At 37.5% G+C, this 12,737-nt stretch overlaps 1 pseudogene; it reads left to right on the top strand.

The window, feature by feature from the left end:
- The first annotated feature begins 27 nt into the window (after nucleotides 1-27).
- On the top strand, nucleotides 28-4,201 carry LOC121748238 (annotated as a pseudogene).
- The last annotated feature ends 8,536 nt before the right edge of the window (nucleotides 4,202-12,737 follow it).

Consider the following 12,737-nt stretch of genomic DNA (forward strand, 5'->3'; position numbering starts at 1 on the left):
GTTAAACGTCCTGGATGTTCGGTGCTTGACCAATGGCCAAACAGCCAGGAATCAGGAACTTCTGTTCTCGTCAGTGAAGACTTTTTATGTGTACCGTTAAGTGATTTATTCCATATTTAAGGTATGGGATGATGGAGACTTGAAGCTCACCGGTTAATATTTTGACAGTTATTGTTGTCTGGAGTTGCAAAATTCTTGCCTGCTTAGATCATTGGCATAATTGCTAGAGACATAACATTTTCTTGCACATGTGTTGAAATGTTCAAAGCTAGTTGGCTTTCTTTAGTGATTATCTAAGTTTTGGTATTGGTTAGCTTGCTGTCTGCGTGCATCTCAATTTGTGTTGCAGCAACATTCACAGGAAATGGCGCGAGTGATGGTGACATTGCTATCAGTGGATTTCTTCTTGACGCCACATTTACTCAGGTGCGCGTTCTTGAAAACCGTATGCCTCTCTGATTAGATGTATCAAAGTTGCCTTTCGAAATCTGAACTGTGAAGCATCGATGAAACAAAACAAAACCAAACTGTAGAATGCTTGGCATTTCACTAGCCTCGTCTATATCTGCTGTCGTGTTTGTAGTAGTGTTTTGTCTCTGCTTCACCATGTTTCTGTTGAAAGCTCATAAAATTTATTGCTAGGATCTTGGAAGCCCGCTGGTAGATTTTAGTAATTTTCGTCGTGTTCTTCTCTAATCTCTTTACGGCCTTGACCTTTTTTCCTCGATGATCTGAATGCCTGAGGCGGATAACACTCTCTCTCAGTGCCGATAAAACTATCCCTCCCTCTGCGTCGATGCATCTCTTTCTGTGTCGACACACCATTGTCGTCGCGCCATACATGCCGTCGTCTCCTAGGAGTTGTGGGATTTGAAATGAAAGAGATCCACCAAACTGTTTCTTGTACTATTAATTTGCATATTCCAATCATTCGGAGATTTTCATGTAAGCAAATATGTCAGCAAACACCATCCAATTCAAAAATATCGTTTGATCCCAATCAGCATTCAAAAAATGGTAAATTCTGGATTAACTTCTTTTGCTTATAGTATTTTGCATTCATTATATCATTTGTGGATTTGATGAACAAATGGTATACATACCTTTTCTTTTTATTCAAATAAAACAAAAAATGTTGAATAACCCCATGTCCCTACTAGCCATGCAACGCAATAAAACATTTCTTATGGAGTACTAAATTATTACAATGGTATTCATAATATATATAGATGGAATCATTTTAGTCCATCAATCGTATTTGATGATCAAGATTACATTTTTAATACCGATTTAAAAAGTGAAGTCTGGTCATTTAAATGAAATGTTTTTTACCTCAAATTTGAGAAAGTAAACGTAATGGTTAAAGTTCTCTTTAAATTTTGGCTGGGGAGTGAGATTCGTCGTGTTAATTTATTTTAACAAATTTATGAACATTAAATAATAAATGTAGTAAATATACATTTAATAAGTCAGGCAGCCACCGCTTATAAATACTGAATGCGGTTGTATTCAGCAATCCGACACTTGGAGAAATGGAAAACGGTGGCATAGAGTTAGAGAAGAAGAACAAATCCGAAAATGGCGATGAAGAAAGGAAACAAGATGACATCAGAGACAAAAAGAAGCAGCTTGGTGGTGTTAGAACAATGCCATTTATTCTAGGTTAACCCACCCACCTTCTTCTCTCTCTCAATTACAGTTTTGTTTATGTATGTGTCTGTGTGAGAGATTTGTTCATTCTTGGTAGCCCACCTTTTTAGATTGTTGTAAAGATCTTTACTATGTGAATGTGATGACAAAGATTCATTCTTGGTAAGTCCACCTTACCTTCATATGTAGCTTTGTGTGTGTGTTTGTGTCATAAAACAGAAAGACTGTGTTTTGTCATACACTATTGAAAAGTTGGAATCGAAAATAAGTTTTACTACCTAAACTTGGTTGCTTTAGAGATGGATGGTGTAATCAAACATAACCTTCCCATAATGCCGAATTAATCCTTTTTTACACATCCATCTTTTGATTTTGAAATTGCTTGGATAATTTTCCGAATTTGAGGCAAATTATGAACTAGAAAAACTGAATCTTTAATGAAGCTGCTGTTAACATAATCTAAACATGATTGAAATCATGTAGCATTTCAAGAAATTTGATTGCAAATACATGTGTTCTCTTTGTCAGCAAACGAAGCATGTGACAGATTCGCAACTTCCGGTTTTCATGCCAACATGATCACATACCTAACTCAGGTGCTGAATCTGCCTCTTGTCAAGGCATCAAACACTCTCGCAAACTTTACGGGAACTTCCAACTTCACCCCAATCATCGGTGCCCTCTTCGCTGACTGGTTTGCTGGCAGATATTGGACAATCACCGTTGGTTCCTTCATCTACGTGCTGGTCTGTCCTTGCCCCTGCAATATAAAAAACAGACGAAAAACATTCTTAAAAACTCGTTGACAAAGTGTTTTGTGTATTGTGTGCTTGTTCTTGCAGGGGATGGTTGCCATCACAATATCAGCCACCCTGCCTCAGCTCCGTCCCCCTCTGTGCCCGACTCAAGAGAACTGCATTGAGGCCTCTAATCTGCAGCTGTGGGTGCTCTACCTTTCCCTCCTCCTCACCTCGTTGGGCACGGGTGGGATTAGGCCGTGTGTGGTGACATTTGCTGCTGATCAGTTTGATATGAGCAGAGCAAAAACAGAGTCTAGGAAGTGGAATCTCTTCAATTGGTACTATTTCTGTATGGGGTTTGCCTTTTAACTGTTGTTTATATCCAAGACAACGTTAGTTGGTCTTTGGGGCTCGGGATTCCTACCATCGCCCTGGCTTTGTGCCTTATCGTCTTCGTTCTTGGGTCCCGTTTGTACAAGAAGATCAAGCCTGGGGGAAGCCCTTTCGTTCGAGCTGCTCAAGTGATTGTTGCGGCTGTGAGAAAGAGGAAAACCATCCTACCGGATGATCCGACGGCCCTGTATCACAACAAAGATCTTGATGTTGATATCTCGACCAATGGCCGGCTTCTCCACTCGGACCAGTTTAAGTAAGCTTCAAAGGGGCGTTTACTTTTTTTTTTGTTATTGATTTGTCAAAGGATATTATTTTAGAAGACGTTAGGCGTCAGTCTGGCGCCTAGCGTCTTTAAACACTCCACATTGATGACTTATGGTTATGTTTGTTGACTTGATTGAAAGGTTCTTAGATCGGGCCGCCATACCATTTGATTCGGACATGAAGGATTCGCCAGGGCGGCCCAACTTGTGGAGACAGGCAACGGTCCATAGAGTCGAAGAGCTGAAGACCGTTGTCAGGCTCTTGCCAATATGGGCGGCGACCATCTTACAAGGGGCCTCACATTCCCACATAAACAACTTCACCATCCAACAAGCTCGAATGATGGACCGTCACATCTTGCCATCCTTCAAAATCCCGCCGGCCACAATGTTGATATTCTCAACCCTAACCATCATCCTAGTCCTCCCAGTCTACGAGCGCGTTTTCGTCCCCTTAGCCAGATGTGTGACTGGCCACCCTGCAGGCATCACATGCCTGCAAAGGATGGGAATAGGCTTGGGGATGGGAATCCTATCCTCCCTAGTCTCGGGGCTAGTCGAGATCAAGAGGAAAAATGTGGCCACCGAGCACAACCTACTCGATCGCCCCACGGCCATCATACCAATCAGCGCCTTCTGGCTAGTCCCGCAGTACTGCCTGTACGGACTAGCCGAGGTGTTTTCATCAGTGGGGCACATCGAGTTCCTGTACGACCAGTCGCCTGAGAGCATGAGGAGCACGGCAGCGGCGCTGTATTGGATAGCGATTGCGATCGGGAATTACGTTAGCACGTTGATGGTGACATTGGTGCATCGGCACAGCGGAGAGAGAAGGAATTGGCTTTCGGACAGAAACCTTAACAGGGGGAGATTGGAGTGTTACCATTGGCTGGTGAGTGGAGTGCAGGCTGTGAATTTGGTGTACTATGTTGTATGTGCATGTTTTTATAAGTGCAAATCTATACAAGAATTAACTGATAAAAATGAGGGAGATGTTGAGTGTGCTGATGATCATAGGGAAGCAGAGATGGTCAGGAAATAGAGTGATTTGGTGTACTATGTTGTATTTGCATGCTTGTAAGTAAGTCGTGTTTGGATTTTATGGGAACTAGGTGCGGCTTAATTAATTTTCTGAAAACTAATTTTTGACCACTTTATCATTACATAAATTTGATGTATAATAAATGTATATAATAGGAGTTTTATTATTATTCGGACTGCTTGTCATGAATCTTTGTTCGCAGTATAAACTCCTGAAATAAATCCCCTAGTATTAAAACAAGCAAACCAAACCAAACCAAACGGCCATCACAAAAATTGTCCACCATTAAACTACCTTTTCTTGCAAAATCCTAAACAACAAAGCAAACAGGCCATCAACAGAAAAATGTATACTTGGAGATGCAATGAGATAGGTGCACCGTGCACCACTAAATTTATGAGCAGTTTATTTTGGTTGATAAATTTCAAATTTTTTCAAAGTATACATAATATCACAAGGATTACATAAAGCTCACTTAACTAGTAAAAGCCCAAATCAATAATGTTTTGATAAAAGACTCACACGCAATGTAGATTTTTTTTCAAATATAGAGACTGTTAATTTTAATGTATATCAGAATTTAAAGCTAGATTGTTGGTATTTTTAAATCCCATGTCATAATTAAAGAAAAAATGGAGGTTAGTATATTTCCTTAAAGAAAAATACTCATGTAAAATCCATTTTTTTTGTATTTGAGATCCATGTAATGTAGTATATACAATTTATAAACAATATTGCCAATATCTATATGTATTCTAAGCATGAAAAGTGACTGAAACTTACACATTGTTTTTGTTTTTTTTGTGGGTGTAAATTTTGGATAATGATTATCACACCAAGTGAAGGATTTACAATCTCTTCTTATTAAGAGTGAACTGCATTAAATGACCATAATTTTTGCACTCATTGCACTAGTAATCCTTAATAAAAAAAATAGCATCAAAGGCGCCTAACGTTAAATATAATCACGAATGAAGTTTTTTTAGCCACTTTTCGGACGAAAATGCCCAAATAGTTTGAAGGGCATTTTTGGCAATTCCTAAATTCACTGACATATGAATTCTGTCATATTTCTATCAGCAGCTTTTTAAGTGATTTCCTAATAAGTTCTGGTACTTCATACGTGATTAAAGTTTTGTCAATATTTGTACAAAAAAAATTCTTATGTCCCTCTATTTCTAGTTAGTGGTAACAATATAGTACTTATATTATGTAGGAAATTCATTGAGAAATAAAAATATGGAAAAGTGAAGTTATTTATGCAATAAAATCCGAATCAATAATACACATAGTGATGCTCACGGTTCCAAAACCGGCGGTTCCGGTTTGTAGGAAGACGGAACCGGACCGTGAGGCTATTTCACGGTTCCGGTTCCGAACCACCGGTTTTCGGACGGTTTACACGGTTCCGGTTTGAAAACCGGCGGTTTTCACTGTTCATTTTTTTTTTCTTCTATGTAATTTGAAATTTGGACTTATACAATAAATTGGAACAAGACAATGGATAATTTAAATTGAAATAAGACGAATAAGGTGAAAATGATATCAATTTTATTGAATTTGAGTTGTAACGGACAAAGATACATTACAATTTACAATACATATACAACTTACAAGTATACAACATACAAGAATGTAATATAATTTACAAGTGTCATCGGAACGTAAATAAAAAAACATGAAATGGGGAGAGGGGAAGGAAAAAAATTGAAAAGGGCTTGAGCTCAACTTAAACTTTCAAAGTAAACTTTTCAAATTTAAGTTGAGTTGCCTACGTGATAGAAATCCATGGGTTGCATCCTAAAACCAATTGGTGATAAGAGGAGAGGCCCATGAGACTTATATAGTGGATTAAGCTCTTTGTGTACACCGATGTGGGATATTATTATACTCATTTTTATGTTTCAATTGCCAATACCCTCCCTCAAACCCTTCAATGTGAATCTTGGAGGGGTTGGATTTTTTTATGATCGATTGGACAATCGGCCCAATTTTTTTTCGACCGGTTGGACCACTAGCCCAAATTTTCAGCCCAGTTATACTGCTGGGTCAGCCATTTTTTTCAGTTTCAGCCCAGATATACTGCTGGGTCAGTTAAAAATGACCCACAGTCGGCGACCCACTTTGATACCATGATAGAAATCCATGGGTTCTATCCTAAAACCAATTGGTGATAAGAGGAGAGGCCCGTGAGACTTATATAGTGGATTAAGCTCTTTGTGTACACCGATGTGGGATATTATTATATTCATTTTTATGTTTAAATTGGCAACACTACGTATCCACAATTTTTTTGAGGAATCAAAGCCCACGTAGTTCTCTTACCTTGCTTACCTTTTAGGTCGTCTGTGCTCGCCATTCACCCCCCCCCCCGTCATTGATATTATTGAGCGCCCTCCCTTCCGACCTCGTCATCGCCATCGGTGGAAAAGTCTTCACCATCACTCTCTACACGTAAGTCGAAATTCAGCTCTTATGTTCTCATGTCTGCCTTTGCCCAATCATCAAGTAACCTAGTGGCTTCCATGTTTTTGGCGGAGAGATTGCTCCTTTTGTCGTCTAGGACACAACCGCCGACACTAAAAGCTTGCTCAACGTCGACGGTGGAAGCGGGAACGACGAAAATCTCCTTAGCCATTATCGAGAGTATAGGAAACTCTTTGTCATGTGTTCCCCACCAATTAAGGACGTCAATTTGTTGAGTAGGAGGACCTGCATCTTGAAAAATAGAGCGCGATTTCAAATATATATCTAACTCACTAGTAGCTCTAGTCCTATTGGTTGTAGCATCGTATAGATCTTGCAATTGTGATACCACGTCTGGATCAATCATGACATTGCTATAGTTCCCGCCACCAAAATCAAATGTAGAAGGACTAGGAGGAGCACGTACCTGGTGAGCGGTGTCATACCGCATTTCATATCTAACCTTAGTTTGATTTCATCAACATTCGGAAGACTTAGTTCGAAGCATTCTCCTCTTGTCAAGCCCATTTCGCGAAGTTGAGAAAAATCCAAATCGTGCAAACAACCATAGTACATGTCTAAAATTTTATGAACACCATGCAACTTCCACTTTGGACCCAAGCATTTTGCAATCAAAAACACATTTGGATTACACGCAAAATATTTTAACCATTTTTCAACCATATAAAACAAAATAGCCTCCAACTCTATGAATTGAGTATTTTTCACACATGTCTTAAAACCAATTGCCACATACATGCAATGATCCAAAACGCGCACATAAGTAGGATAATAAACACCAGATAACTCAACAGTGGCATTTTTGAAAGCTTGGAATAATCGAAACAAATCCATTACATGGTCCCAACAAGCGGGTATCAAAATCAAATCAGAAGGAACATGCGGACAAGTTCTAAAAAAAATCACATAAATATTCAATGTGGTTCAAGGTCGACTCCAACATATCGTACGTCGAGTTCCAACGAGTTGAAACATCCAAACGAAAATTGGTGTACCTGCACTGCTTGCTATGACAATATTTCTTCCAAGCTCTACCAATAGGAGCTTTGTTATGAATCAACTTAACAACATTTCCAATAAGATCAACATACTTTTGCCACAAATCGATCGCATCTTGAACATACAAATTCAAAATATGGGCAATACATCGCACATGAAAATATTTGCCATCAATAACAGGAGAACATGCACTGATGAGTTCATCTATACTGGCAGTGTTAGCGCTTGCATTATCAAAACCAACGGGAAAAATTTTATTGATCATTTGAAATTTATTCAAAACTTGAATGATCAATTGAGCAGTTGCTTGTGCAGTGTGTGGTGTGGGAAATTTCCAAAATGCAATCAAACGTTTATTTAAAGTCCAACTGTGATAAATGAAATGCACAGTGATGTTCATATACGAAATTTTGCAAAAACAATCAGTTCACACATCAGAGCAAATTGAAACTTTATGACCCAAGTTAACAATAAACGTACCTAATTGCGCCTTTTTTTTTCCATACATTGTCTAACAACAGCTCGAGTCATAGAAGTTCAACTCAATTTTCTTGCAGCGGCATTATAAACTTGTCGCATACTCAACTAAAACGCATCGTTATCAAAAGCATTGAATAGAAAATGTTTCATCACGACAAATCTAGACATCACATTAAGAGCATTTTTGTGATCATATTTTAAAAGAGTATTGCTACACATACCTGATGTTTGGGATGAACCCCTCCCACTCCCGGTCTTGACTCCATGTTGAAAGTTGAGTTGAGTTTGGGTTGGAGCGATACCAAACTCGACCGGATGCGCTTTCTCCATGTGACGGGTAAATATACCATATCCTCCACCCTTTCGGAATGTGTATACGTTTTCGCAATAGTTGCAATACACATTATAAGTGTCTGAATCGGTACTATCTTGTACCTTCTTGAAATGTTTTACAATGATGTTTGAGGTTAAAGACCTTTCAATTGGTTTAGGAGGTTGAGGAGGGTGTCCACGACCACGACCACGACCACGACGACTCCTTGGTGGTGGTGGGGGTGGCATTTCTTGAACCTCTTCCGCCTCTCCCACCTCTTCCTCCTCCCCCTCCTCCTCGTCGTCATCATCATCTTCATCATCAAGATTCACAGGGGTTGGAATTTGTTGAGAATAGGCACCGCGACCGGGAGCACCACTATCGGTACCAAAATAAGCATCGTCTTTGGATTGAGAGCGAGAGAGAGCAATAGCATTGGCCATATCTTGCTCTTCTCGAATCTACAAAATAATATTTGTATTGTAAATATCCAATAGAATTATGAACAATAATGTAATGTAATTCATAATTAATTATATTAGTAGATAATAATTATTAACCTGTCACGCATCCATGTTCCTTTGAGAAATCTCATCAATAACGGATCTTCGACTTGGCCTCTTGGACTTTCCCTTTCCCTTATCAACACGACCTTATCGGGATGAAGACATCTTGATAGTAACAAATTATATATTAGAAAACTAGAAATATGGAATAATATATATATTTTTTGTTTTAGCAATTGAGAAAGACAACATATAGAACTACGGGAATAAGTATAAGTGTATAACAATGCGTAATAAGAGTAGCACTTGAATAATTCAAATGTAAGCACAATAGCACAAATGAGAAATGTGAGACAAAGAGAGAAAATTGGGAGATTGAAGAGAGAAACTCTAGTTAACACAAGAATGAGGTAAATGTAAGTAAGGATAGAAGGGGGTATTTATAGATAAAAATGGGGGGGGGGGGAATGGATGAATTTGAATTCAAAATCAGAATTAAAAAAAAATTGAATTTCGGACCAAACCGGCATTTTTGGTGTAAAACCGCCGGAACTGCCAGTTTCACCGCCAAAACAGCCGGTTTGATCAACAAACCGGATGCAAAACCTGCACGTGTCAGCCTTAATCCGCACCGCCACCGAAAACCGCCGGTTTCACGGTTAACTGCTGGTTTTCACGGTTAACCGGCGGATAACTGCCGGAACCGGCCAACAAAACCTCCTGAAAAAGCTGCCCCCGCTGACACCTTGGTTACCGCACCGGAACCGTGAAACCGCCGGTTAACCGGCAGTTCCGAACCGTCCGGAACCGGCGGTTCGGTGATGGTTCCGGTTCGAAAAATCTTGAACTGGAACCGGACCGCGGTTCCAAATGCGACGGTTCCGATTCGAGAAAATTGACACGGTTCCGGTTCGACGGTTAACCGCCAGAACTGGAACCGGAACCGGTGGGCATCTCTAAATACACAAAATAAAAATATTTCACATTTAATTAAATGATACAATAATTATTTTATTGAAAACATTGACATTTAAAATATTATTTCATTACATATCATCGAAATAATTTGTTACTCTAAGCCTAACTTTAAGACGATTTTTATGATTGATATTTTATTGATGTAATTTTAATATAGCTCAAACTGAAATTTTTAACATCATATGATCATTCAATCTTTAGATATAAATTTGAATAGTTTCTTGCCATTCATGATAAAATTGGAACGTGAGTAATATTTTGAAAAAATTCAAGCATGTGATATTAGCTATTTAATCCTTCAAGATTTTTTTATTAACAATAGTATTTGAAATAAGACAATGTAAATTTATAAATTAATACTACAAAATTAGGATATTTTCATAATAAATAAAATTGATCCATAAATCAATGCAAATAAAACAAAATTACAGGGAATAAAAACACGGAAAAAATACCAGAAAATGAGTTTTAAAAGGAAGAAACGGTCTCATTTTATTATGTTCATATTAATTAATGCATATAATGATAAATGTGTATATTATAAAAAAAATAAGACAATGTAAATAATGACAAAATTTTAATTACGTATGAAGTACAAAAACTTATTAGAAAATTACATAAGAAGTTGCTGACAGAAATGTGGCAGAAATCACATATCAGCAATATAATGGAGTGACAAAAATGCCCTTTTAGGGCCTGAGATCCGAAAAAACATGATTCGTGATTATATTTAACGTTAGACTCCTCTGGTGTTATTTTTTTTTGTTAGGAGTCACTGATGTAACAAGTGCAAAAATTATGGTCATTTGGTGCAGCTCACTCTTTTATTAATTTGGTTGAGTGACGATATTGGCAATCACTCACGCTCCACCTAAATTGTCAAGAATATTATTGGATTCATTTTCCATTTGTAGAAATTTGTTAGGCCATATGGTTTGGTTGGTTAAAGAGAGGGGGGAAGTCGATTGTTTCTCAACCCTTTTATTTGATGTTGAAATCAATGATAACAAAGTACATTATATAATTCAAAGCGTTTTAATACATTATATATTTACGTACGAACAACGACTACAATTATAGAAAAACAAAATTAAGATATTATTGATGTTGCAATGTGACTTGTGACTCATCAAAATTCATATTCTTAGCGTCCAAACCTTTAAATGGTTGAAATATTCATCTCCTTTCTTCCTCTATCTTTCGAAATTTAAAAAAAGATTGTACTTTCTTTAAAGTTACAAAAAGAAAGAAAGAGAAATAAAGTGTATTATCACAATTGAGACATAGTTTTAGGAGTGATTTCACTTCGAAAGTAATAAAACAACGTTTCGTTATCTATTTACTTAATTTTATGGATCAAGAGTTTAACTAAAATTTAAAGCTTCTGTCCGATTTATAATTTGGTTAAACATGATCGGTTATCTGATATATGAGTTAGGGAAGTGATTAATTGCTAACTCATCATTTAATTGCTAACTACAACTAATTTAAGACCATAAAATTTTAGAAATCTTGTGGTCTAAAATTTGCCACGTGTAATTTTTCTGATATATGAGTTAGGGAAGTGATCAATTGCTAACTCATCATTTAATTGCTAACTACAACTAATTTAAGACCATAAGATTTTATAAATCTTGTGGTCTAAAATTTGCCATGTGTAATTTTTATTTTTATTAATTAAATCGAAAAAGATAAAAAAAACTATCAAATTAGGGTTTTGGATGAAAATTTAATATAGTGTTTCGAAAATATCAACACAATGCTTTGAGAATGTCAACACAATGCTTTGAGAATGTTAACACATTGCTTATATTGACATTCTACATGTATTATATTGACATGTTTTATATACTATGTTGACATTTGTTGCTGTACGAAAAAATTGGAAATTTTCAAAAAAAAATTCAAATTTTGACGTCGGAACATATGCAAGTGAGATCTCGTTAGAATCCATATGAAATTATCTTTAATTTGATATATGTTGTGCGAAAACATAATTTAAATCGAGAAAGTTATATACGTTTTAAAGTTATGAGATATTTTTCAAAAGTTAGTTATAACTAATTTGATGTAAATTGACCTTAATACCCTTATTGACGTTTTTTGTTGATCGTATTGACATTCCGGGGCTGATGATCTAGATCATTGATTTGAATATCTAATGGTTTTTGTTTAATGACTAAAGTCCCAAAATGGTCCTTAACATATTGCATTTTTTTTTATTTTGGTCCAAAATATTATCTTTTGAATTATTCGGTCCCTCACATTTGAAATCGAATCACATTTGGTCCATTTTGGACGGTTCCGTCAAATTTTTTACGGTTTTAATTATCGGGTCACAAAGTCGTCACTAACTGGGAGAAACATATCCGTCACTAATTCGTCACTAATATAATGCACACTTGCTTATTAGCATATGCTTATTGTGAAGCATATTCATGAACTTCAATGCAAAGCTCCATTGAAGCAGCAGCTCACCAATTGCTTCCGCAAATGCAATTTTTGTTTCGATTTGCCAATAAATCCTAACCTCAACAGAAATTATTGAAGCTCGGCTGATCTCTGCGATGCAATTGTTTATCGAGAAGAAGCGGCGGCAATCAGAGATCGCGCTATGAAGCTCTACATATCGGCGTCCAGTAGTGGAGCAGGAGGCGTTTTCCGGCGGATGAATTCGAGTAAACGCCGTTTGTCTCACCGGACGATTAGGTTGCTCGCCGGCCTACTTTTGCCCTTCCTTTTTGTTAGGTGTGCTCTTCTCCTCCTCGAATCTGCCGCCCTATGCTCTTCCCCTATCGGTAACCTCTCTCTTTCACACAATCCAAGCCACCTAGCTCAAGTGGTTGAGGAGGGAGACAAGGATACCGCGCCATCCTGGAGGTC

The sequence above is a fragment of the Salvia splendens genome, chromosome 9 (genome assembly GCF_004379255.2).
Source record: "Salvia splendens isolate huo1 chromosome 9, SspV2, whole genome shotgun sequence".
Taxonomy (NCBI): Eukaryota; Viridiplantae; Streptophyta; class Magnoliopsida; order Lamiales; family Lamiaceae; genus Salvia; species Salvia splendens.